We start from the raw sequence: 26,236 nt of genomic DNA, 5'->3' as shown, positions 1-26,236 counted from the left end.
ACACTCAGTGCAGTCCCCCCATGGCCTCCCGATAAGCACTATACACATGCACATCATGTGTGCTGATGAATGTCCTCTGCACACATGTCCGGAGATTTTAATCCACTGGGTCCTGAATAATCAGGAACCTAGAAATCTTCTTAAAGCCCCACAGATAATTCTGATGGACAGCAAGGGTTTTAAGAAGGACCAGCCTAGAAAACTGTCAACACCCAATCAGAAAGCAGGATGACCTGCTGTAAAGAACAACGTTGGCCAGGCGCAGTGGCTCATGCCTATAATCCCAGAAATTTGGGAGGCCAAGGTGGGTGGATTGCTTGAGGTCAGGAGTTCGAGATCAACCTGGCTAACATGGAGAAACCCCGTCTTTACTAAAAATACAAAAATCAGCTGGGCATGGTGGCTCACGCTTGTAATCCCAGATACTTGGGAGGCTGAGGCAGGAGAAGTGCTTAAACCTGGAAGGCAGAGGTTGCAATGAGCTGAGACAGCACCACTGCACTCCAGCCTGGGCAAAAGCACAAGACTCTGTCTAAAAAAAAAAAAAAAAAAAAAAAGACAAACTTGCCTCCTACTGAATTATACAAATTAAAAACAAAAACGACTCTGCTTTTACCTGACGTTGTAATTAACATAGAATTTCCCAAAACGACCTTTTCTTCCCGCCCTTTCTTCTGTTTGCCTCCAGAACAGCGAGCCTGGCTCGCTAACCACGCAGGTTGGATAAGATCAACAGGAAAACCCTCCAACAGCACAGCAGAGCCGCACAGAGCCCCGCCTCTCTCCAGCTAGGGAAGTCAGGAGCTGAAGTGGAAAGCTGGTTGAAGAACAATGTGAAAAGAATGAGGCCTGACTCAATTCCTAAAAGGGGCTGCCTGACCTTATGCAAGCCACAGCTTCTATTTACAAACCCAGGAAACTGGACAAAATACTCAAGGGATCCCCTAAGATAATGAGAGTTAACAACAGATACAAAGCAAGGTTCTGTGGAAATGTAAGGTCGTGTTACCATGCAGGGCTGAAAAGCTTTCCTGACTGCTTTCTGATTTGCATATACTAAGGACTATTTCAAGAAGGTGACATTTTATGAATTAAAGGCACGCCACTTCCATTCACAGTGCTGTTCTGAGAGATGCGATTCTGTCCTTGACAATCTAAGAAAATCTTAACTCTGCATTATGTAAATACTAAGGACATGGGGTGTTTAGAATGAGAACAACCTTGTATCTCTCTCAACTCCCTCTCCTCCCAGGGCCACCGTTTTCTTTGATTGAAAGCACAATAAACTTAATCAGCTGCTCCTAACGATGGCTGCCCCAGTCTGGGAGATTCAGCAAGGCTCGGGGTGTGCACGACAAAGAAGCACACACTCCAGCATGTCACTTTTGTTTTTCCCAGCCATCTTTTGTTACGTGGCATGGGAAAAATCTTAATGAGCCTGCCCTGCTGCTGCAGAAATTCTTGTCAGATAAAAAGCAGCCCTCCTTCCACCTGGCAAGGGCTTGCAGAAAACACAGCAGCCCACATCTACTCACTTTTCCTGAAACAATACCCCATTTAACTTCCTAGGCAACCAAAAATCTGAAAAAAATGAGATACCACAGAAGATGAATTTGATGTAACAAAAAGGTGTTTTAAAAGATAAGTAGCGGGGCCATCCTACAAAATTTCATGGCTGACAATGGTAAAAAGATGCAGAAAAGGACCATCTGGCCTGCAAAATTCAGCCGGGAGGGGTCCTGCAGCAGAGACCAGGCATTCAAGGACGTGGATCTTTTTCTGTCTTCTTTTCCTCAAAATGCTTTGTTGGATGATGGACTTAATTTTAAAACCCTGAGTCACTGCGGTTTAGCCAGCTATGGATGATGAAAGCACTACAATCATTGAAACTGACAAGGAGGCAGTTTCCTTCAAAAACAGGAAATCTGTATGCAGGGTACGCGGAGAAAAATGTGACACAAGCATTTGGGCACACTACTAAACAACAACATGGGACAGTATAGACAACAATTCAAAATACACTTCGAGGAGGTAAACAGTTCATTATTCACTGGCTTCCTTTTGGAGGTTGTTAAATTGCTGAAATTCAAATAAAAGTCATTGAGCCATTGTGTCTGTCAGCTGTGCCTCTATCTCATCCCCGGGTGGGTAGAAGTCCCCCCTGGCTTTATTCTCTGTGTTGTCACTGCAGAGTCAGATTCAGGATTCCGCCCTGAAGGTCTGCAGTCCCTCCCGAGTCAGTCTCTGTTTCAAAATGCACAGCCATTCTTGACAGACAAGAAATGGATATTGAAAAACAAGTCATGCTTTGGATTAGTGTGGCTTTGAGATACAGAACAAATGAATTATTTCCCGCCTGGCCCAGAACACTTTGCCTCAGTACAGGAGTGTGAAGGCAGAGTGAGTGGGGAAGACGAAGGGTGAGGGAAGCAATTGCAACTAAAATCCATAAGGAGCTGGCGAAGGTGGTGTTTATAGATGGGTCCCCTGAGTTAGAGGGCACAGGAGGAGGCGAAGGGAACCAGTCTCTCATATATGTGATTTAGGAAACATATAAGGATTGTGTATTTTAGGGCACTTGTGAGACGGGATAATTCCCTTGACCCTTTGTGTGTGGGAACTGGAGTGCACAGGCTCTGGGTCCAGTTGGCCATTTCGGGACTAGCATCACTTGAACCCGCTGGACTCAACCCCTCATAGGAGGCAGCACACAGGCGAGTGGGTGCTGGGACCCCGGCAAGCGCTTTTGGGCTCCAGACCCACAGCAGCATCTAGGGCTGTGTTACAATTAAGGCTCTTTTAGCTTTGCCGTCCACAGACGGCTTAAGTGTTAAACGGCTCAGTGAAGAGTCAGTGTGACAGCCTTTATAGGTTCCCACATCCAGTGCATCCTGAATTCTTGTCCAGCAGCAGAGAAGAATCAGGCCACGCAAATGGTTTGAAAGGTGATGAATGCAGAGGATTGTATTAAGTGGTGGAAGTGGCTCTCAGAGGAAGGGGAGCTGGAAGTGGGATGGAGCAGGAAGAAGGTGATCTTTCCCTGAAGCCCAGCCCTCTGCAGCCAGGCTCCTCTCTGAAGCTGTGCCGTCTGAAGTTAAGCCATGTCTATCCGTAGTCTCTCCGATGCCCAGTTGCTTCTTCTCCTCTCAACGTTCAGCCACTTGTCTCTTTGCCAGCTGAGGCCTAGGGTTTATATAGGCACAGGAGATGGGGTGGGGTGGACCAAAAAGGTAACATTTGGGCAAGAAAACGGGGATAATGGTTCTCATTTAGAGCTCTGGTTTCCAGGCTTGAGGGTGGGGCCTTTGCCGGGGAACCGTCCTCTTCTACCCAGTATTTCCCTGCCTCCTGTCCACTTCACTTCAATAGTTTTTGTGACACAGGTAGATAATTACTATAACCTGAAAATTAGCTTTCCATTGCAGGGGAAAGGGTTTGAGGTTCTGTCAGCAACCCATGGACCGCTTGTCTATGGAATGAACGAAGAAATAATGTCATATACCAAGTTGGCTTGAGCCTTCTGACAATTCCAGACTCTGTTTATAAGTGTCTTGCTAAACTGTAAGGCCTACAACGACGTAGGCTATCCCCGTCTTGCCTGCCATTACTTACCCAGCCTAGCACACAGCAAACACTCCATTAATAGTGGTCATGCCAAAAGGTTATGACCCCTTGGTATCACTGAGCTTCTAGACTTCGTTACCTTCCCAACCCCGCTCCCACCTCCTGCTAACCTCCTGACCTTCAGTAGAAACCACCAGTCTGCAGTGGGCTCTGCACGCTCCCCAACTCTCAGCTGCAGTGTTGGTTACACGAGTGAACATTCTGGTCTCTTCTATGAGCAGACCCAGGGGGTCAGCTGAGTCTCAAGCACACACAAGGAGAAAGACATCCATAGGACAGCAGGGATTTAGTGACACCAGCACCCACAGGGCGTCACGAACCCCACCTGGAGTCAACCCAACGCTCTGCTCTCAAACTCCCCACAAGACATGACAAGTTTGTGTCCTTCAGCATCAATGCAAAGAGCCTGGCACCTACCAGGCAATTTCCAGCCATCACTCATAGCTCAGCTCCTTGTAAATCTACTGCTAATGAGTTTATCTTGATCCTTCATGGACCTATTTAAGGATTCAGCTCTGCAATTTCATGGGATATTTGCTGAGAGCCACAGACACTAGGAGAGGCCACAGTCTCTACTTCTTGCGGGAATTCTCTTAGATTTTCTGGAAAGTGGGGAGCAGGGTTTGCCCTGTCTACTTCAGCCACACCCGGATAGCTTCCATCTCCCTTGTGAGGCGAAAGGCTTTTATTCTACCTGCCTATGGAAAATCATTTTCCCTTTAATTTTGCAGGTGCTTTTGGCCCAGGTAAGCTTGCCTCAGGGTGTGGAGATGCCGCTGTTTATCACGGTTACCGGTCCCCTCTCCCCTCTCTGGGGAGCCCCTCATCTTCTCATGCAAATCTCACCAGAACTTGATTCTTGCAGGGGCTCCCTGCTGCACCAGCCCCACTGTCCCCAGCACCCGGCGTGTCTCCACCTACATGATTCGGTGAAGACCCGTCTTGCCCCAGGCTCAGATTCACAGGGGCAGAAACCATGGCTGGTTTTGGTGACAGATTTAACGCCAGCACCGCATACCAAGCCTGAAACAGAAGAAGTGCTGGCAGTATCTCTGGAGTGAGGAGCGAAGTGCTGCACATTGCATCACCTCACACCTGCAGGGTAGACTCATGTCTGACTTTCTCCTTTGCGTCACATCCCTATAAAAAAACTAGCTGCACCTTCGCTTGGCTTTTTGACATATGGTGTATCTGCCATTGGCTTTTTTAAAAAACAAATTCTGGAGTGACCTAGCATTCCACTGACTTTTAATAAAACATGTTAAAATGTCTCCAGCTTCCTTGTGGGCTTTTAGTTTTGAACATTTCGCCACAGTTTCCCCAGCGAATCCCCGTGTCGCGCTGCCCCTCATGCGTGATCCTACATGTTTCCTTCCCCTCTGCTTCTGTTCAACGCTTGCTGAAGGTGAGAGCTCAGGGCGCTTAATTATTGATGATCCTCTTTCTCCTCATGCAAATTTCATCAATTCACAGAGATACCAATTGTAGCTCTAGGGCAAATCTGATATTTTCTTAATGTTCAGCAATGTAGCAGAGCACCACAGCTGTTCTGTCACTGATGCTGGGAAAAAGAGGGGGCAGGGCCAGCGCTCTGCTTGGCCTTGAGAGAAAGAGAAAAATCCCCATTATTTCAGCAACAACTCCCATTTACCAGGTCCCCACAGAAGGGCTGAGCTGGCCTAGGATGTCCCACTGCCCCCAGGACACCTTGAAGCCCTGACAGGGGCAGAGAGCAAGGGCTCCTGAACTTTATTTCATTACGGCGAGTGCTGCACCGCTTGATGAGGGAGATCTTGCCAGGCTGGAGGGGGACTGTGGAATGAGGAAAGCGGTAAGAGCTCTCAGGCTGGGCAGCTGAGGGCTGGGTCCGCACGAGCCTTTGGCTCTGAGCAAGGCTTAGAACCTCACAACCATCACACCTGCTTTGAAAAAGTAGATTTGTGCAGGACTGAAGCTCGCTCAGCCAAGGGAAGGACAGAGGAACTACCTGACCCATTCTTCATTTGTCTGTTTCAGAAACACTAGGTTGTTCCAGGGTGGTCTGCACTCCTAATATTTCAGAAAATGAACCACGCCCATGAGAAATGAATGGGCCTCTCCATGCGTATATTCAGGGAAAGGGCATATAAACTAGATTGCATCATGGAAGTACTCATTATTGATAAGAAATGACTTAAAGTTTTTATAACAGAAAAGAGGAAGATGAAGCTGAGCAAATATACGTCTGTGTGTGTATGCACACACACGTAAGTATATATATGCACACACACACATATATACACACAAACACACATATGCACACACACATATGCTAATATATTCACAGAAGAAAAAGAGCATTAATAGAACATAAGGGCCCTAAGAAATGCTAACTTAGCAGCACAGATGGTATATCCAAACTCGTGTGTTCTCACTTTGTTATATTAGATACCCAGCTATGGCTCTGCGGTGGATAATATCACACGTTCTGCTGAGCTCCACAACCAACATTTCTATGGGCTTGTCAGGAAGATGCCCTTCCATATGCAGGAAGAGCCATCGCCACTGCTGTCTGGGGTTACCTGGCAGGCATGCCTCCTGTCATCAACCTTCAGACTGATAGTAAGGAAATTTAACCCACAGAGACCTTGTGGATATCTAGGAATACGTGGGTTCTTCATAAACAAAGACAGCCAGCTTCCAGTCCCATTATTATTTCTGTGGAAATGTAAGCAAGTCTTTAAGGTCTGTTTACTAATCAGTAAGAGAGGATGCTGGCAGCTCCAGTGGCTCAGCTGACTATTGATGCTTATTAGAAGGTACCTCAGGGGGAAGTGCCTTCATAGAGGTTGAGCTTGCGCTGAGCCGAGATTGCACCACTGCACTCCAGCCTGGGTGACACAGCGACACTCTGTCTCAAAAAAAAAAAGAAAGAAGTCTTACTCTAAGGAGACTCAACGCACAGAAACCTGGGCTGGACAGTGAGGCTCCCTTGGGAACTGAACAGGCCAGGATGAAAAGAATCAGTGTCCCATTCCCTGAAACTGGAGAGTGAGACGTCTAAGCAGGCGCCCTCTGGGGCTCGGAGACCTGCTCCAAGGCCAGCCTGGCGTGGTGAGTCCTTGCATTCGTCGGCTCGAGCTGCTTACACTTCATAGTGTGGTTCCTCGTACTCAGAGCCTCGTGCAATTCCCGGTGTGTGGTGCACACTCAGCATATGTTGAGTTGCAAGTAAACTGGTGATGGAGAGGCCACACTGCGCCTTCCCACAGGGTGTAGGAGTGGCGGGGACACCCAGGACAGCACCCGCCTTCCACCTCCCTGCATTAGGCCCAAACACTGGCCTTGAGGAGATCCTCCTTAGAGGATATTGGGGTGCGGAAGCTGCGCTGACAGGAGTTGGGCTGAAGAAGACAAGGGGAGTTGACAATAAGAGCAGCAGAAAGAGAAACAGCAGCCACCTGGAAGCCCCTGGAAGCTGGGGTCCCCGGGACACAGCCAGTGGCACTGTGACCTCGGGCAGCCACATCCCCACCTGCCACTGAAGGTCACCCTGATTCGGGCCTCACCCAAGCTTCTGGGGAGTCTGGCTGGGGGCCTCCTCTGAGCTCACTGACAGTCCCTCCACATTGGTGTTCGCAGCTTCTGAAGCTGCTGGAAGTGGCACCTGCCCGGGATTTGCTTCCAGAGCCTTTGTGTCCAAGTCCCTGCCATGAAGTGTGTCTCCAGATGTCCACCAGGCTGCATGGCCTCAGGAGCATGGAGTCTGCAGGCCCTGGGGCTTTGCCTGTGGGGGCTGCATGTGTTCCATGCTGAAGTGGGGAAAATGCCCCCCTCTCCATGGGGCTGCACTTTGTATCAGGGGCTCAGAGTGCCTCAGAGACCTCCTTCTTCCTGCAGCCCCTTTGCGTGGGGTCCAGATAGGGGCTCTTGAGGTCAGACCAGGACACCTGTCTCTAGGGCAGACCTCAAGCCATGTCCTGACTTTAACTCTCCCCCTGCACCACACAATCCTTCCTACTCATCCGGGCAAACCCTCCTAAAAGTTAACTCCAGTGTGGCCAAGCTCGACTCCAGACACCCAAGAGGGCCCACACCACCTGAGGTCCTCCTCCCTGCTAGGTAGACTTGAACAAAGGATGTAGGTGCTAATATGCACTCATTCAGTCAAGGGGCATGGACGGTTATCAATGCACTGTGTAAAAATACACATATAATGAGTTGCATTTGTGGAATAATTCATAGTTCACACAGTAGTCTCGCCTACTGACCTGTTTGACAAGTATTATTCATGCCATGTGAGTTCTGACTGCCCTGTGGGATAAGCATGTAAGCTAAAAATAAAATCCTAAGCCCCCCAGCTGACTGAACAGATTCCCTCTTGGCCAGGGGACCACAGAGAAACCTTAGAAACTGAGTTCCTGGCCATGATGGGACGGGAGGTCAGACATACCTCTTCATACCCCTCCCTTTCGGATATTAGACACAGCAATGGCCTAGCACTAATGTTAAAATAGAGACCACAGGACTGATGGAGCAGACACTTTGTGGCACTAAGATAACAAATTATAAACAGGACCCAAGTCCATACCAGGCAAGGGTTAAGTCACACACCCTACTCTTACAAAGTACTGTGTGTTCTAACTGCTACAAGGATATTGTTTTTCTTTAGCAGTAAAACAGGCACTGCCCTCAAGATAAGCAAGATTGAAACAATGGCCGCTTCCCAGCCTTCAGCATGGCCACCTTGAGGCTGTAACCCTTTGTAAGAAATAAAGTTATCATGGTCTCTCATCTCAGTTTGGAATGTGGCACCTGCTGAATCTTGGTGACAATCAAAATTCCTACTGTACCATCTTGGTGCCTATTCAGTGGGGAAGATTGACTCCTTGTAGTAAAATGGAAGGAGAGGAATTAAGAAGGAATGGATGTTGAGCAGATAAAACCAAAAGGTCTGACTTAGGGCAGAGGTATCACTCTGGGCCTGCCTGGCTCTGCCTTTCCACCACACTCGTAACTGGAACTGCAGATAAATATCCCCAAAGATCTCACTGTGTATTTCTCTGTCTGGCAACTACAAGCTCACTTACCAGGCCGAAGCCTGCAGAGGAATCCTGAAGTTCAAAAGTCATGGGTGGGGCAAGGGAGGGGGCAGTTAATCGGGCGTAAAGGAATGAAGGTCAGCTTGTGCCACCTTCCCCCATTCACATTCTGCTTATGCATGAAATATTCCAAAAGTGAATAACCTCATTACATCTTTTTTCCCTGTTGTGAAAATAATTGTCCTTAAAGGTAGTAGGCAATCTCAGAAGAGAGTTATGGTTCTTGTTTTGAAGCCCAAAAAGGAGGGGAATAGAGCCTTGGGACGAGGGTAAGAGTTTGGAGAGTAGTAGTTGAGGGAAGAAGTCCGTGAACAAATGTGGCTAAGCTCTTTAAGTCCCTAAGAAAGGGAGTTGGAGCCAATTCAACGATCTTCCAAAACAAGGGATTTGCAACTCACTGAAAGATGGGGATCATTTATGTCCACACTTTCATTCAAAATCTGAGCTACAATAAATGGATCTGGGATGAAATGAAAACCTTTCATTAAATATATTTTCGAAACAGGCGTGAAAGACATGGAACAAATCCCTGTCAGCTGCACAGGTGTCTTTGTAACACATTGGCAGTTAGCGTGACAATGCATGGGAAACAGCTAGGCTCCAGGTTCCGCTCCAGCTGCTCAGCATTCACCCTGCCCCATGCCCTCTGAAGAAGCAGCTTTGCTGAGACTGGAGGGTCAGCAAAGAAGGAACCCGAAAGCAGGTGTCCAAGCAAGCAAGCACTCCCTTGGGGAGATGGGAATTGTAGTTGAAAACTCTAGACTTCTACTTAAGGAAAAGGGAGAGATTTCCCAGCATGGAATGAAGTTCCATGGCACAGGCTGTGTTCACCCCATGGCACCCCTCAGGAACCAGGGTGCTTTGACTGTCCCCTGGAAGTTGGCTCAGTTTGTGCAAGGGCTGCTGGGATGAGTTATGGAGCAGATGGGGTGAGGACCACCAGCAACTGGGTATTAATTGGGACCCAAAAGTTCCAGGTTCTGCTTCTTAGAACATGGCTCCAAACAATGGTGGGAGCCCACAGGTTCCCATCAGGGTCCTGAGCAGAGAGATCCATAGAGTGGGTGACATGTATCTGCAGAAGCCCAGCCTTGCTCTTCTCCTCTTCTGTTTCTTGCATCTCCCTGGTGTATCTCATGCACCAGCACCTTCCTCTAGGTCTCAAGAAAGACTCCTAGGTAAGCAGAGTGAAAAGAGCTGGGACTTGGAGAGGGACGACCTGTGCTTGGATCCCAAACCTCACACCAACTACCCACGTTACCTCAGGCACAGGTTCTCTGAACATCCAAGAATGAAGATAGCTACAGCCCACCGACTTCACAGGGAGAGGGAAGATCAGAGTCCTGATCTCCAAATTCACCGATGAACTCTAAAGTGCTGCCACATTCTAGGTACCAGGATTCCACAGTGGTGTAAGTGTACCTAAGGCAGCTGGGGCTGCTGTACAAACACAAAGGCTGGGGTATTAAACAACAGACATGTGCATCTCACAGCTCTGGAGGCCCAGCTGAAGGCACCTACTGTGTTGGTTTCTTCTGAGGTCTCTTTGCTTGGCTTGTAGACGCCATTTTCTCCCTGTCTTTACATCATCTTCCCTCTGTATCTGTCTCTGTCCTAATCTGTCTCATGTGGCTCTGTCTTATGAGGACGTAGCCATATGAGACCTGCCCCAATGACCTCACTTTAACTTGATTACTTCCACAAAGAATCCATCTCCAAATAAGGTCCCACTCTGAGCTACTGAGGGTAAGAGCTTCAACATATGGATTTGGGGGGACACAATTCAGTGTGCAACAGAATGGATTTGCCTCTCTTTCTTCTCTCAGAACTACTGCATGTCATCCTGTTTCTTAATGAAAAGCTGTAAGTCATTCCTAGCTCCACAGCTGTGGGTCCCAATCTTGGAGGCTGTTAGAATGTTTCAGGGCGTTTTAAAAATGTAATGTCCAAGCCACATGCAGACCAGGTAAATCATAACCCTTAGGAGTGGGGTCCAGGCATGGGCACATTTCAGAGCTCCCCAAGTGGCAAATCTGAGACCTACTGCCTTAAAAGGACTTGCGGGTGGGAGTGATTAAATGTCAACGTATCAGAGCTCCTCTCCTGAGGGCTTCTGCTTTGCTACCTGGCTCTGCTCAGTAGCATCCAACTCCTGATTAGGCCTGAGATGGGTCAAAAAATTTGAGCAAAATCTGGAAAATCGTCTCCAAAATGAAATGAGTGACTGCATGTTTATAACGGCATTGTCCTTGGAGGAGAGAGATGCTCATTCCAGTGTCTAGCACTACTAGGGAATGGAGGTGAGCTGTCCAAGCAGAAACTGAATCAAGAACGACTTCTCAGACATCATGCAGGAGAAACTTCCTCTTCTGTAGTCTTATCAGCAAAGGCATCATGCTCTTTAGGGCGGCTCTTTGGTGACAAGCATTGAGACGACAGCACCGTATGGAACAAGATGATAAGGGCCCCTAGGAAGATGCTTGTGAGATTGTGCCAGCCTTTGGGGCTACAGTAAGACTCCCTCAATGGGGTATGTGAAAGGGACTGGCTGTTCACCAGCATCAGAGAACCTGGAGTTTGAAAACCCAGGTCCCAAAATATTTTCTGGTATCTGGGTCCCTGAGTCTATCCTGAATTTCAGTAAACCTTTTTGAATGTTTTGGTGATGTTACCTGCCTTAAAATGGGATAAAGAGACATTTTTGTTCACTCTTGGACCAGGGCTTGAAAGGGAGCCCTGTACCCTTGGGACGTGTAGGAGGGCTGCAGGAACAGTGAGAAAGCCCCTCCTTGAAAGCCCCAGAGGACCAGGGCACTGCTGGGCCAAACCTTGCTCCTCAGACACATGTTCTCCTCCCATCTGCTCACTTATTCATTCATGTATTCACTCATCCACTCGTTCACTCACTTACTCATTCATCTATTCACTCAACCACTCATTCACTCAATCATCCATTCACTTATTTACTCATTCAATCGTTCACTCACTCACTCATTCAGTTATTTACTCATCCACTCATTCACTCACTCACTCACTCGTTCACTCACTCACTCATTCAGTTATTTACTCATCCACTCATTCACTCACTCATTCATTCATCTATTCACTTATCCACTCATTCACTGAGTCAGTCACTCCTTCACTTATTCACTCATCCACTTGCCACTTCTGTGGCTTTCAGGGGAGATTGGGTAGCCTCCCTCCTTGGCACAGCCTGGGGGTTCTTTACTTTGGCCCCAGCCCCATTGGGTGGCAGGTGTGTGGCTGCCTCCCTCTGTGGAGTCTTCTAGTTCATGCCAACTCTTCCTTCCCGTACCTGGTTGCACGTTCCTCCCTGCCTGGCTGTAGTTGCATTTACTCATTCATTCACTCACTGACCCACTCGTTTACTCACTCATTCATTCACTCGCTCATCCATTCATCCACTCATTCACTTATTCATTTGTCCACTCATTCACTCACTCATTCATTTGTTATTCATCCGCTAATTTACTCATTTTTCATTTACCCACTCAATTCACTCACTCACTCATTTATTCACTTATCCACTCATTCACTCACTCATTCACTTATTCACTCATCCACTCATTTACTTATTCATTCACTCATCACTCATTTATCTATTTATTCATTCACTCACTCACTCATTCATTCACTTATCCACTTATTTACTCATTCATTTGTTCAATCATTCATTCACTTATTCACTCATCCACTCATTCACTCACTCACTCATTCATTTGTTCAATCATTCATTCACTTATCCACTCATTCACTCACTCATTCATTCACTCACTCACTCATTCATTTATTCCCTCATCCACTCATTTACTCATTCATTCACTCACTGACCCACTCGTTTACTCACTCATTCATTTATTTACTCATCCACTCATTTACTCATTTATTCATTCACTCACTCATTTATTCACTTATCCACTCATTCACTCACTCATTTATTCACTCATTCATTCACTCACTCATTTATTCCCTCATTCACTCATTTAGTCACTCATTCATTTATTTACTCATCCAGTTCACTCACTCAATCACTCATTCACTTATTTACTCATCCACTCATTTACTCATTTATTCATTCACTCACCCACTCATGTATTCAATCATCTACTCATTTACCCAGTCATTCATTCACTCATTTGCTAACTCATCCAGTCATTTACCCACTAATTCAGTCAGTCATTCACTCATTCATTTATTCCCTCATCCACTTATTTCTTCACTCATTCATTCAACCCATACTCAGAAAGAACTTTCTTTTTCTTTTTCTTTTTTTGAGATAGAATCTCACTCTGTTGCCAGACTGGAGTGCAGTGATGTGATCTCGGCTCACTGCAACCTCCACCTCCTGGGTTCAAATGATTCTCCTGCCTCAGCCTCTCGCATAGCTGGGACTACAGGCACGCACCACCATGCCCAGCTAATTTTTGTTTTTTTAGTAGATACAGGGTTTCACCTTGTTGGCCAGGATGGTCTCAATCTCCTGATCTCGTGATCCACCTGCCTTGGCCTCCCAGAATGCTGTTATTACAAGGGTGGGCCACTGCACCCAGCCCAGAGAGAACTTTCAACATGTCAAGTACAGTTCTGTGCCCATAGATGAGGGAGTGAGCAAGATTGACTAAGTTCTTGTGCTCTTGAAACTCATGTTTTACTGGAACAGACATACAAAGAGTAAGCTAACAAATCAATATACAACAGCTTCAGGTGGTAAGAAGTACTAAAAGAATGATAAAATTAGGTAAATTAACAGAGAGAGGGCAGGCAGGAACTGGAGCATCCCATTTTCTCTAGAGTGATCAGAGAAGACCTGAATAAAAAGGCAGCATAGCTAAAGCAATTGTTTGGGCTTTGCTTCCTTCTTATTAAGAGCATTGGTGTTTACTTAGCTTTGCACCTTGCAAAGCCACCTCAATCCACTGTCTCAGTTTATGCCCTCAATGACCTGGCGGATGGAGGAAAACAGGCACTGTTGTTTCTATTTTACAGGTGATAAAATTGGCACAAACACCAAAGGATGGAGCTGAGATTCATGTCTGGGCTGCCTCCCCACCATCCCTTCACGTTGTATCCAACCCTGACTTTTGTGTCCCACTGAGGAAAGAAGCAAGCCACCCACCCCAGTGACTATGGCCTCTAGCTGCTCTTTCTGTCTGTGGACAACCAGTGGATTGGGCTAAGACACAAATGCCTTCCATCGATTTTCCTTTCAACTTTTACTGGGCACTGTTCATGGTATTTTTTAAACATCAATGTGGTTTCTCCCATGGCCTTCTGAGGAGCTGTAAAACTTCTTTCCTTGCCATTCAAGTTCAGTTCTGGCCTCAATATGTTCTATCTTGTTTTACGTTTTTAATGGAATTCAAGTTTACAGAATTAAATGAATCATTATTCTTGATTCATGATATATTCTCATCCTTGCTCCATACTTGACTCTCCTCCAGTCTTGTATTTTATTTCATTTATTTACTAATTGGTTTTTAGTAATATAATGAAAACCAGAATTCACACCACTCAGCCCAAGAACTTCAACGCTGGCCACTAAGGTCTATATGCCCTTCTGGCTTTATTTCTCCACTCAGACAGGTAGCCACCAGCCTGAATCAGGCATTAAGGTTCTCTTGATGTTTTTAGTACACAGTGTTAGCAAGGGTGTGTATGTGTGTGTGTGTGAGCCTGAGCAATATATTGTTTAGATTTGGTAGCTTTTTATTCTTAAAAGCTATTCTTTAAGCCGTAGTTATCGCCATTTAGCCTCCATAGAGTAGAATCTAAGAATATGGAACTTATTAGAAATGCTAATTCTTGAGTCCCACCCCAGACCTACTGAATTGGAAATTCTGATTTGCATTTCTCTGATTACTAATAAGGTTAACAACCTTTTAATTTCCTGACTGGATGTTTGTGCTTCCTCTTCTCTGAAATGCCTGACAGATTTTTGCCGGGAGTTTTTGAACTGTATTGCTTATCATTTGCTGATTGATTTTAGGAGTTTTTGATGCATTTTGGACAGGAATTTTTTCAGGTTAAATGCATTGAGAATATTGTCTTCCAGCTAATAGCTTCTGTGTTCACTTTCTTTGTGCTGTCTTATGATGAGCAGGATTTCTAATTTTCATAAAATCAAGTGTTTTGCTCTTTTTTTGTGGTTGTCACATTTTGAGTCTTCTTTAAGAATTGTGTTCCTTACCCTAAGGGTAGAAACACATGTATATTTTCTACTAAAGGTTTGAAAGAGTTTGCTTTTGACACATAAGTCCTAGGGCCTTTCGGAATTGCCTTGTAGGTAGTATAAAGTTGGGATCCGTGTTCACTGTATTTTCCAAATGAACAGTCACTTTTTCCTGGCTACATTTGTTGAACAGCTCCTCTTTTTCCCCCTGATGTGCTGTGACTCCTGTCAAAAATCGAAGCTTCACAACTGAGTGTGGTTGTTTCTGAGCTGTCTATTCTATTACATCAGTCAATGTGTGTATTTTCACACCATCAACAACTGCCTTAATTACACTCACTTCATAGTAAACGTTTATTTCTGGTAACCAAGTTTCCTTTCTAGATGTGTGTCTACTACTTCTATTGGAATTTTCGTTGAGCTTGTTTTGAACTGATGGTCAGTGTGGGGAGAATTCCTACTTCCAGCGCTATCTCCCGAGACTTCTTCCAGAAACCCGAGCTCTCAGTTCAATTGACTGTCCTTGTTTCAAGCCTTTGCTCACGCTCCTTGATAAGTCCACCCCACCTCACGATTTAGATAAATCCCTGCTCTCTCCACTCTCACACTTCAGTGCTCAGCTCTGCCTCCTTCCCAAAGCTCTCTTTAAGAGCTCAAACCCTCGGGATCCCCGCATCCCATGTAAAACGAACAGTGCCTGTTGAAAGGAAGCTCAGTTAAATGTTCGCTGTGATTATCAAAATAGTTTCTCCATTCACTGTGAAATTTTTTGAAGGCAATTTGTTTTGAAATTTTCCTTAAACATTTCCTAAGAATGACTAAAATTCTTCAAATTGTCTCTTATTTTTCTAAAGCCATAACAAAGGGGAGGAATCGGTGACTTTCTAGAGGAATTCATGGCAGGACATCCCCGCCCAGCAGGAGCTCTGGGGTTGTGGCGGTGGACAGGCTGCCACTGGCTGATGTCTCATCTGAACTCAGCTGACGGCTTTCTCCAGATTCCCACCGTCATAGATTTGGGATGATTTTGAGGGAGAATCTGGTCCATACACAACGAGTCCTTTTTTTTTTTGAGACAGAGTCTTGCTCAGTCGCCCAGGCTGGAGTGCAGTGGCCGGATCTCAGCTCACTGCAAGCTCCGCTTCCCGGGTTCACGCCATTCTCCTGCCTCAGCCTCCCGAGGAGCTGGGACTACAGGCGCCCACCACCTCGCCCAGCTAGTTTTTTGTATTTTTTAGTAGAGACGGGGTTTCACCGGGTTAGCCAGGATGGTCTCGATCTCCTGACCTCATGATCCGCCCCTCTCGGCCTCCCAAAGTGCTGGGATTACAGGCGTGAGCTACCGCGCCCGGCCAGCGAGTCCTTTTTAAGTGAATTTTCTCTGCATATGATGTATACAGTCCCAAATTAAAGAACCTGGAGAAGTTTTATTGATCAGTTAGTTCACAGCTACATGAAAGTTGACTCTTTAAAAATATGTGGCCTTTGGTTCTCGTAATATTTGTTCTGTTTGTTTCAGCTCAGGTTACTAATAAAAATTAATAAATTGGCTGTTCTTGAGTCTTTGGAAGCTGGTTGTGTTTCCAAAACAAATACACCTGCCTGTGATCATCATAAAAGTGATCTATCCAGGATTATCTGAGGTTATAAATGTTAAAAAGAAAAGACAAAATTTAAAGCATCACAAGGCTCTATGGAAAAAAACTGGTCAGTAATCTGTGTTGTTGAGATGCATTTAATGATCCATAATTAAAATGTCAAGTCATTTTATTTTCCTCAATTTAGAAATAAATTACTTGGGAAAAGAGAGAGTTGTGGATTAAAAACAATTACCGAAATTTTTATGACTTTGATTTTCTTGGTAATTCATGTAATAAAATTCTTTTAAATCTCAGGTTTGAATTTTTAGTAAATTGTACTTCCACAAGAATAATGGTTAATAAAAAAAAGTCATTCTATATGCGGTACAGTCTCTAATTGTCAGATAGTAAAAATTCATTACGTATTCTAGGTCTAACACTAAACAAAAAATAATTCAATCTCATAGAACTTTGTGGCTTGGAAGCGACATCATAATCTCAAAAATGAAATTCAGTGTAAGAAATACTCCCTAAGGGTGTCTCCAGGCACTCAACTCTAAAGATGCAGAACTGGACAGGACACAGCCCTCCCCTCAAGCAGCTCAGCGTATGCCTGCGGGGTGCCACTATTGACACCAGCTGCCATTACTCTGGAGTTTGAAACTATTACTGTTCTTTCTTTCTGATGGTTTGGATTCTGCACGAACTAGACTATTGATTAGAAGCAACCTGATTTACAGAGCATGTTGCTTGGCTCAGTTGCACCTCAGTTATTTATCTAAAAGAAAGGATGGTGGGTCTGGCCTTCAAGAGGCAATACTGTGAGGCTGCAAGTCCCTCTTCTAACATCTTAAAGCCTGTGCAGATCCCATTCTCATGTCAAGACGGACTATCAATCCTTCCAGAGTCGAGGTCTAATGAATCAGTCAGCAAACACATGCCTCCCTCCCTCGGGGAGATGGATACAGGGGGCCAAGAAGTCAAGATGAAGGACGAGGAGTTACTGCAGGAGAAGCCTTGCTGAGAATAGGAATTAAAAGAGAGACTGGAGAAGTGTCTCTGTCAAAGTACTGAGTTCACCTACTATTTGGTAATAAGAACATTAGAAACCAGAAACCACAAAATATGAACGTAAATAGATGACTATATTACGAACATATTTTGAACATAAGTATATGAACACATTTATTATCATAATATATGAACATATATGAACATAAATTCAGTGAATGCTCCCTCAGGCGCAGGTGTGAAGTCCCCACTGCGCTGAAACAGCAGCTGCTCCCTGACGCTCTCCGTGATGCCTTCATGGCGTTGTCTATCCCAGCTCTCCTGGATTTCACATATATTGTTTTCAGACCGATCCTCAAAGAGGCATCTTGACTTTCTGGTTTGGACACTGTACTCACAGAACAGCGTCTGCAAAAGTTTTAGTTGCTCAGTGGTAACATTTGATGACTAGAACATAAGGAGAAAAAGCCCCACACAGTTATGCTTCGATTTTTTAAAAAAATACAAGCAGTGGACATTGAAGAGCCTATGGCAGATGAATGAGGGGTGGAACATTAAATTCTCAGAAAACAATACATTTTCCTTCAGAAGAATCCTTTATGGGTTCCCATTGGGAGTTACCTTATGGCATTTAAAATATTATTCAGTTTACAAAAGAAATTTGGGGGATGTGTATATGCAGAACAAGGGGAACATAGTGTAGGAAAGAGTCTTCAATTCTGTGCTGATTTACTGCAATTCTGGGTTGATGTGTTCCGAATGACGAAAACAACACATCAACCACTATTAGAACATGCAAGATAAAGATTGCTGCTGATAGTGAAAACGGTTAAATAAAAACTGTGGTCCTATATGTGGGGCTGGGGAAATAGAAGTCAAGTAATTATTATAATCAGAGGTCTTACGTTCCTGAAAAGAATTATATTGGTGGGGTAAAATGTGTCCTAATAATAGTAATTATTACTTCAGAGTTGACTTACTCAATATCAGTCCCAGGAGAAGCCATTTGAATGATGTAGCCACTGATAGTCTGATGTTTGCTGTTTCGGCTTCTTTCTCCTTGCTGTCTATTCTCTTCTCAATGCCTTACTTTAATCAGAAGTGGCAAGCAGGGGTAGTTCCTGGTTCCCAAAGCTCAGGGAATGCATTTCATTTTCTTTGGAGATGAATTTGTCTTTGACAACAAGTGTGTCTCCCAAGCTTGCATCTTCATGAACGTAGCCAAACTCAGCAGGGAGATCCCAAACAAATAACAGTCCGTGAGGGTCACGAGTCCTCCTTTTTAAAGAAAGAAGTTCGGTTAAGATGTAAAAATAAAACACCTGGGGCTTTTATAATTCTTTGTTCCTACAGGAGCTGAGCCACCATTTCCATGATCGGCTGTTTCTTGAGGACGTTCATATGACCGTAGTAGCACAGGGACACATTTTCCCCGTTTTTAAACAGGAAGAAGCTGAAACAGCAAACATCAGACTGCCAGACAGCACAAATCACAAATCCTCCCCCCTTTTTTTGAGGGAATCAGTAATAACAAGAAACCCAAATGCCCATCCATCAAGATAGTCACTTTTATCCAATTCTCACTCCAAGCTCAAATATGAAAACGTTAGAACAAAGACAGGGGGCCAGATTGGGGGCCAGAGAATGACCAGGCACATTTCCAAATGCACAGCCGGGCAAGCTCAGAGTGCCATTAACACACCCCGCAGCATCTTCCCGAAACTTGTTCAAGAATTCCCTTAAATGCGTTAAACACACGGTGGTGTGGAGGAGAGAGGGCAGTTCTAGATCCAGAGGGAAAGTAAGACAGAAACCGAGGCTGAGCCCTGGGCCTCGGGTGGAAGATCAGGATAGGGTTGGCTTCTCTCCGGAGGCTCCGACACCTGCCGGGAAGAATGGTGACGCCATGGCGATTAGCCGCTGTAGGAACCAAGCCAGGGCTCCAGGAGCCCAGGCTTCTGAGACCAACTAGAACAAATGCTATGGGTTAGAAAATGCAGCTTCCCCAAGAACTCAGAGGACAACTGCAGAGTTTGTTTATTCATCTTCATAGTGGATCTGGAAGTTCACTAGAGGCAGATGTTTTTTGTTTCATCGTTTGCTTATTGAAAAATCAAGGCTCACAGACAATGAATACAACCCCAAACTCTACAGCAAATCGTCTCAAATGAAAACTCAACCCCTTGATTTGTGTCTCCCTTTCTAGAGTTCATCCGTGACTGAATCTCCCACTCAGAAAATAAAGATGAAACCAAAGGTAGAGTTGCCGGAGTCAGCAGATTAAAAGTAGAGGACACTCAGTTAAATTTGAATTTCAGAAAAACGACAAATACACTTTCAGTATAAACATGTTCTATGCAATATTTGGTATGTGCTTATATTAAAACAATATCTCATTGCCTGGAATTCACATATGACTGAGTGTCCTCTATCTTACCTGGCAACCCTAACCAGAGGAAGAAACTAGTCCTCTACATCCAACAAAGAGGGAGGAAACTCTCCTGTCCCCCTAGATGTCAATCACCCTTCACCCAGCCTCTGCCTTCCAGCGCCTCCTCCTGAGCTCCAGCTTTTCTCCTTGCCAGTCACTTAAAGGGGTCCATGCAGAACTGATCGATGAAGAGGAGATTAACTTGACCTAGCCCAGCCCGGCCAACGTCCACTCACCAAATATTCTGAACTTGTTGGCACAAGAGAGCTTTTCTCTTCTGATCAAGAACCTCTTATTTGTTATATTTAAGCATTGCAACTAAAATATCATTTATTAATTTTGAAATGTTAAGCAAAAAAGAAAATGCAATGCTTGCCGTGCAGTGCATTGTAAGTGTTTGTGAAATGAGGGAATGGATGAATGAGTGTGATTGGAAGTGAGGAAGAGCAGAGTTCCTACTGGATCAGAAAGTGATTTTCCACATTTACATTACAAACCCTTTTAGAAATACTGACTGCCTCCTGGGTATTTATATGTAAATATTTACATGTAGCTCCAGCAGAAGAAAGAAAACCGGGTACCTGTAGGCTGTCCTTTCCTTTTGACTTCACTGCCCATTTTCTCTGCTTGCTCCTGTATGCTGGGAAGGTGGGAGGGCCACCAGGATTAGGTTAGATTTGAGGTTAGATGGGCTGAGAGCAGCATAGTCAGAAATGAAAGAACCTGGCACATCTTTGGGACGGAGCTGGAGAAACATTTGCTGAATAAATGCAATGCGCAGGAAGGAAAGGCCCTTGATGTCTCAATCAAATAAGCTTCAGTTCCCGGCTCCATTCACCACCAAAAAAGGCTCCACGTGTCACCAGAAAAGTCAGTGTATTTTGATTACTTTACTGATAAGGGTCTCAATTTTGTTACCCAAGTCCAGTTCTAAAGCTAAGCCTATTTGCTTCTGAGGGTGGCTGTAACAAAGGACAGCAGGGAGGTTAAACCAGGAGAGATTTCTTCTGTCACTGTCTGGAGGCCAGAAGCTGGAGCCCAGGTTTTAGCAGAGCCATGATCCCTCTGAGAGGCAGAGAATCCTTTCTGCCCCTCCCAGCTTCGGGTGGCGGCCACCACTCCTTGGTGGTTCTGAGCTTGCAGCCGATTGCGCCAGTCCCTGACCCTGTCATTATACCGTGTCCCCCTGTGGGATCATGACAGACCCTGACTCTGTCATTATACAGTGTCCCCCTGTGGGTGGCCTGTCCGCATGCAGCGTTTTCCTCTTCAGGTAAAAACACCAGTCATAGGGAATTAAGGCCCTCCCTAATGACCTCATCTGAATCTAACTACATCTCCAAAGAACTTATTCCCAAGTGAGATCACATGCACAGATACCAGGGTTTAGGACGTCAACATGTCTTTTGGGGAACACAGTTCAACCCATGGCATTAAGTATCACAATATGTCCCATGTACCAGCCATTCTACAATGCAGAAAGACTGGCAGGTAAATACTATTGTCCAACTCAAGTGCATGGAGACAATGACAGCCAGGGACCGATTCCTCATTAGGATATGTACTGAGCATGGGCTATAAGGCAGACTGTCCACTCCTCACATGATTCTGTCTCATTAGCAACAGCAGTGCATAAACAGGTGCTCACTGTTTGCCGAATAACAATGTACATAAATAAACAAGGTACCAAGCTAACAAGTGAGTAACCAGTGAACATGGAATAGTTGTGAGCAAATATGGACTTATTCACAATGGGCCATACTCTGTCAGTCTAAACCTTCACCAGTCATATAACTCACCACTGCTTTTTGTGCCACAAAGAAAAGAAATGTTTCCAACTAAACTGTTGCACCATGAATTCTTATCACTGAGAATTGTATATATATTAATAGAGTTCTTGGCTGGGTGCCATGGTTCATGTCTATAATCCCTTTGGGAGGCTGAGGCAGGAGGATGGCTTGAACCTAGGAGTTTGAGATCAGCCTGGGCAACATGGTGAAATCCCATGTCTACAGAAAACAAAAAATAAAATAAAATAATTAGATAGGCATGGTGGTGCATGCCTGTAGTCCCGACTACTTGGGAGGCTGAGTCGAGAGGATCACTGGAGCCCAGGAGGTTGAGGCTGGAGTGAGCCAGGATTTTGCCACTGCACTCCAGTCTAGACAGCAGAGCAAGACTCTGTCTCAAAAATAAATAAATAAATAAGTAAATAAATAAATAGGTTCTTTTACTTAGTCATGGGTATGTATTCCGTATCTCTTGTGCATAGAAATTGAAAGGTAAATACAAGCAGAGCTAAGATGTTTTTAAAACTTTTTTGGATGCAGCATCCACTACTCCCAAGTCATGTCCTGGCTCACTCAGCCTCACTCATGCCTTCTTACGTGGTATCAGCCTCTGAGCCACCAAAAGCCAGTGGGCTCCACTGTTGCCCCTGGACTTTTCCCAGCTGCCAATACGCACTCTGTATATTTGGATGCTGGTCCTTTGTAAGCTTAACAGAAGGTGCAAGAAAGCATTCCAGAAAGCAACCAAAATGATCTCCTCCTCAAATGGTCCGAGTTACTGGGTAGTTGAAATCCAAAGATTGGGACGTCCAACTGTGGCACTAGGTGACAAGTCTAGATGACAAGTCTAGATGACAAGTCACTGGGCTGTGCATTGAGCTTGTTGTGAATTTCACTGTTACAAACATTCTCACACATGGGGACAAAACTCAATCACAATTGCAGATCGACCACAACTGCAATCTATTACCAGACACATCCTTATACTAGAGATGTTAAAATGTGAAGAAGAAGGGGAAAAAAGTACAACTAGTGTTTGGTGAATAACCTGGAATGATCAGTGGTGATCATTTGTCAACTATTTGCTAGCTGTTGTCTTCTGTGAAAGTACCAACAAAAGCCAGACCCCTGTTAGGAAACGCAGTCATCACCCAGCCTTTGTGAAAGGCAACTATATGGTTGTCTTTAGGGAGAGGCAGTGATGCTTAAAGCAATTTCTGAATGAAATAAGAAATGATAACCATTTAAACCACAGAGCAGAAGCAAGCCATGCTGCATGAATGTTTCAGAGTACTTTTAAAGTCATTCATCAATACGCTTTTTGGGCATGGAATGGTAGTGAGAATGAGATCAGGACTCTGGCTCCAATCTTATGCTGTGTGGCCTCTTGCAAGCTCCTTCACCTTTCTGGCTGCAGTTTTCTTTTGTGTAACATAAGACTCTCAGGTTTATTCCAGATGCAACATTCTACTTTTGATTTTTCAGAAAAAGACCTCACAGCCATGTGCAGTCTGGCCCCTTGCTCAGTAGGTCACTTGAAACTCTTAAAAGTGTGCCCCAAACACTTTCTACACAGGAGGATCTTTCTAAATCAATGGCGGCGTCCAGTCCCTCTTCTGTGTGGCCTGCTTTGCAATGCAGGGGCACACTTGGAGATACTACCAGGGTATTTCAAAGAACCTTAGAGTGCCTCAAGTTCCACCTTCTTTACAGAACTAGAACTTGCTTCAATACCCAATCCTTTGTTAAATACTCCTCTGAGAACGTGTTTATGTCTCAGCAAGGCAGCCAGTTCAATCAGTCACTCAAATGGCTGGAAAATTCTTTCCTACCCAGTTGTCACAAACAATTGGAATAGAACAGGACCTCCAGACATGGATCCAGTAAGGGAGGACAGTGCCCAGCACACACAGCAAAAGGTTCACACCGAGCACTTAAAGACCAATGGAACACACATCACCTAGCGGAAAATACACAAAGAACGTGAACACATCATTTAGTAAAAAGAAAATGTCATTGGCTCTCAGCCGTGCAGAGGCACACTCAAGCTGATACAAAATAAGAAAAACACAAAATTAAACTCAGTAAAGGAGTATTTTCAACTCTCATGCAGGCAAAGATCAAAAAGCTTAACAACAGCTGCTGACCAGGCCTAGAGGAAACAGGCATCCCTACACACTGTCGGTGGGAATAGAAATTGATAGAGTTTACAGGAAGGGAAATTTGACAATATCTACCAAAATGCAAAGGCGCGAAACTTGCACCCACCAATTCTACTTCTCAAATTATACATCACAGAAGCAGTTCTCAAGCTTTTTGGTTTTGGGATCACTTTACACTCCAAATCTTACTGAGGCCCCAAAGACTTGTTTACATGGGTTACATAGACTGACATTTACAATATTAAACATGATAAGCGAGGAACTTAAAAGAGATGTATTATATCATAAAATAAGAAGCCCACCACATAACAATATAAAACACATTTTAATTAAAAATGGTTCTATTTTCCAAAAATATTAGTGAAAGGAGAGCATTGTTTCACATTTTTACAAAGTGGCCTGGGAGAAGACAACCAGATTCCCAGCTCCACGTCTGCACTGGGCCCGAGTGAGGTGTGGTTTTGGTTGATGTCCCTGGAGACTCGGGAATGAAGCTGCAAAAGAAAGCCACTTGCAGGAGAGGCGCGGGACTCATTTTGGGAAGCTGTGTCTGACAGACGGCCACACGCGTGTGAAACCATGGGATCATTCCCTGAGGTGCTGCTTGTTAAGAGCAGAAGACTGGCAACAATCCAAGGGTCCCTCAAAAAGGGGATGATTAAATAAACTACCGCACATTTATAAGAATGGAATTCCAAGCAACCATGAAAATGAATGATGTAGTGTATTAAGTACCATTATGTGGAAATGGAAGATTTATCGATAAGCATAAAGTAAAAAATAATCTGCTGAGCCTATTTATATAAATATATGGTACACATAAAATACCTCTGGAAGGAAACGCAGGAAAGCGTTACTGATAGTTGCTTTCCCAGAAGGGATGGGGGACTGCACATTAGGGTACAGGCAGACTCACTTTTCATTTTACGTCTTTTGCAGCTTTTGAACTTTCTATCATGTGTATATGTTATCAAGCCAAAGTTAATTCATTAATCAATCACTGTAAACACATATTTATAACCTATTCTGAAGACAAAATGAATTAATGCATGAGAAAATGCCTGGCCCATTGTAGATATTCAATAAATATTAGCTGTTCTAGTTGGTAATTTTATTACTATTATTAAATCATAGAATAACTCTAGTTTGGGTTATGTTTAGTCTCCAGTCTTCCACTGCTTGGGTCACCCTTATAAGTGGTCCAACCCCTGACTGTTTCTCCTGAAAGTAGTTCCGGGTCTGGTCTGAACAGCACAACACAATAGAACAGCCTCAGAAACCTATTTAGGTTTTATTTTTGGGTGTTAAATATTTCATGTAACCATATTTTGCTAATCTAGTCATTCTTGAAACAGTACCTTTACCTTCCCCCATGGGCTCAATTGATTTCCCGTAGAGAAACCCTTCGAACACCTGGAGTCTTCACGCCTCCCCATGTGCTTGGATCGGGAGCACTGAGTGAAGCTCCAGCACTCCCCGTGCTCCCTCATTCTGTGTGTGCTCATTTTCCTCTAAGGATTTATTCCCACCTCGGATTTTAAAACACCTCCCACATGTGCTTCCTAGATTTCTTCTTACAAACCAAGTCACTGATAAATGTTATTTGCTTGTTGTTTAATAATTCACTATTCTATTTCACTTTGTCTTAGATTCACAAGATTTTAGACAACACCCATATTTCCTTCTCCACTTTACTCAGTAATCACAATCTAAATCTAAGATTCAATCTATTTAGGAAAAATACCACACAAAGAAATTCAAAATTATTTTGTTTCACATTTTAAACAGCTAAAGTAGAAACAAGCATTTGACAAGCACCACTATAAACTGCAATGTGGTGGATCCCACACCCCTCTGATCCGAAACTCTGTCATTCCCACAGCATATCAAGACACTGCTACGCATTTCTCAGCCTTCACCGAGTCTGTGTGACCATGACGTCCCCTTCGCTCCAACATCTTGAAATAAGGTTAAATATATAAGGTCTTAGAATCCAAAGTCAGCCTATCACTGACTTGCTAGAGCTACCTGCTCTGCTGTGTCCTGGATCCTGTATGGAGCTTGCTGAGATTTCTGGTCTGTTCTCCCAGGAGCCTTTGTTCCTTCATTCTTCATTCATTCCTACTCTATTGAATGTCTGCCATCTAAGTACAGCGGGTACAGGGATGATGAGGAAGACAGGGCCCAATGGCAAACGCCGAAACTATTCCAACTTATATTCCCCTTTGAATGTCCCCTCTCTCAGAGGCAGTTGAGCAGAGCACCGCCCACGGCCTTTTCCAACTTTCCCTTCCATTGTGATAACCATAAAATCACACGCCTTCCTTTCATGTTATTTTAAATTTAAAAATAAATGCTGTTATCAAA

General features: G+C 44.5%; 1 long non-coding RNA gene across 1 annotated transcript; it reads right to left on the bottom strand.

The window, feature by feature from the left end:
* Positions 1-17,634: 17,634 nt before the first annotated feature.
* On the bottom strand, positions 17,635-21,560 carry LOC117097962. The gene is made up of 3 exons (XR_004443115.1): positions 21,417-21,560; positions 20,499-20,662; positions 17,635-17,894 (listed from the first exon to the last, which is right to left on the bottom strand). It is a non-coding gene; the product is annotated as an uncharacterized LOC117097962 (long non-coding RNA).
* Between the last annotated feature and the right edge of the window lie 4,676 nt (positions 21,561-26,236).

The sequence above is a fragment of the Trachypithecus francoisi genome, unplaced genomic scaffold (genome assembly GCF_009764315.1).
Source record: "Trachypithecus francoisi isolate TF-2019V2 unplaced genomic scaffold, Tfra_2.0 Lachesis_group15, whole genome shotgun sequence".
Classification (NCBI taxonomy): Eukaryota; Metazoa; Chordata; class Mammalia; order Primates; family Cercopithecidae; genus Trachypithecus; species Trachypithecus francoisi.
Note: the sequence above shows the minus strand (reverse complement) of the source record. Positions and strands in the feature narration are given on the sequence as shown.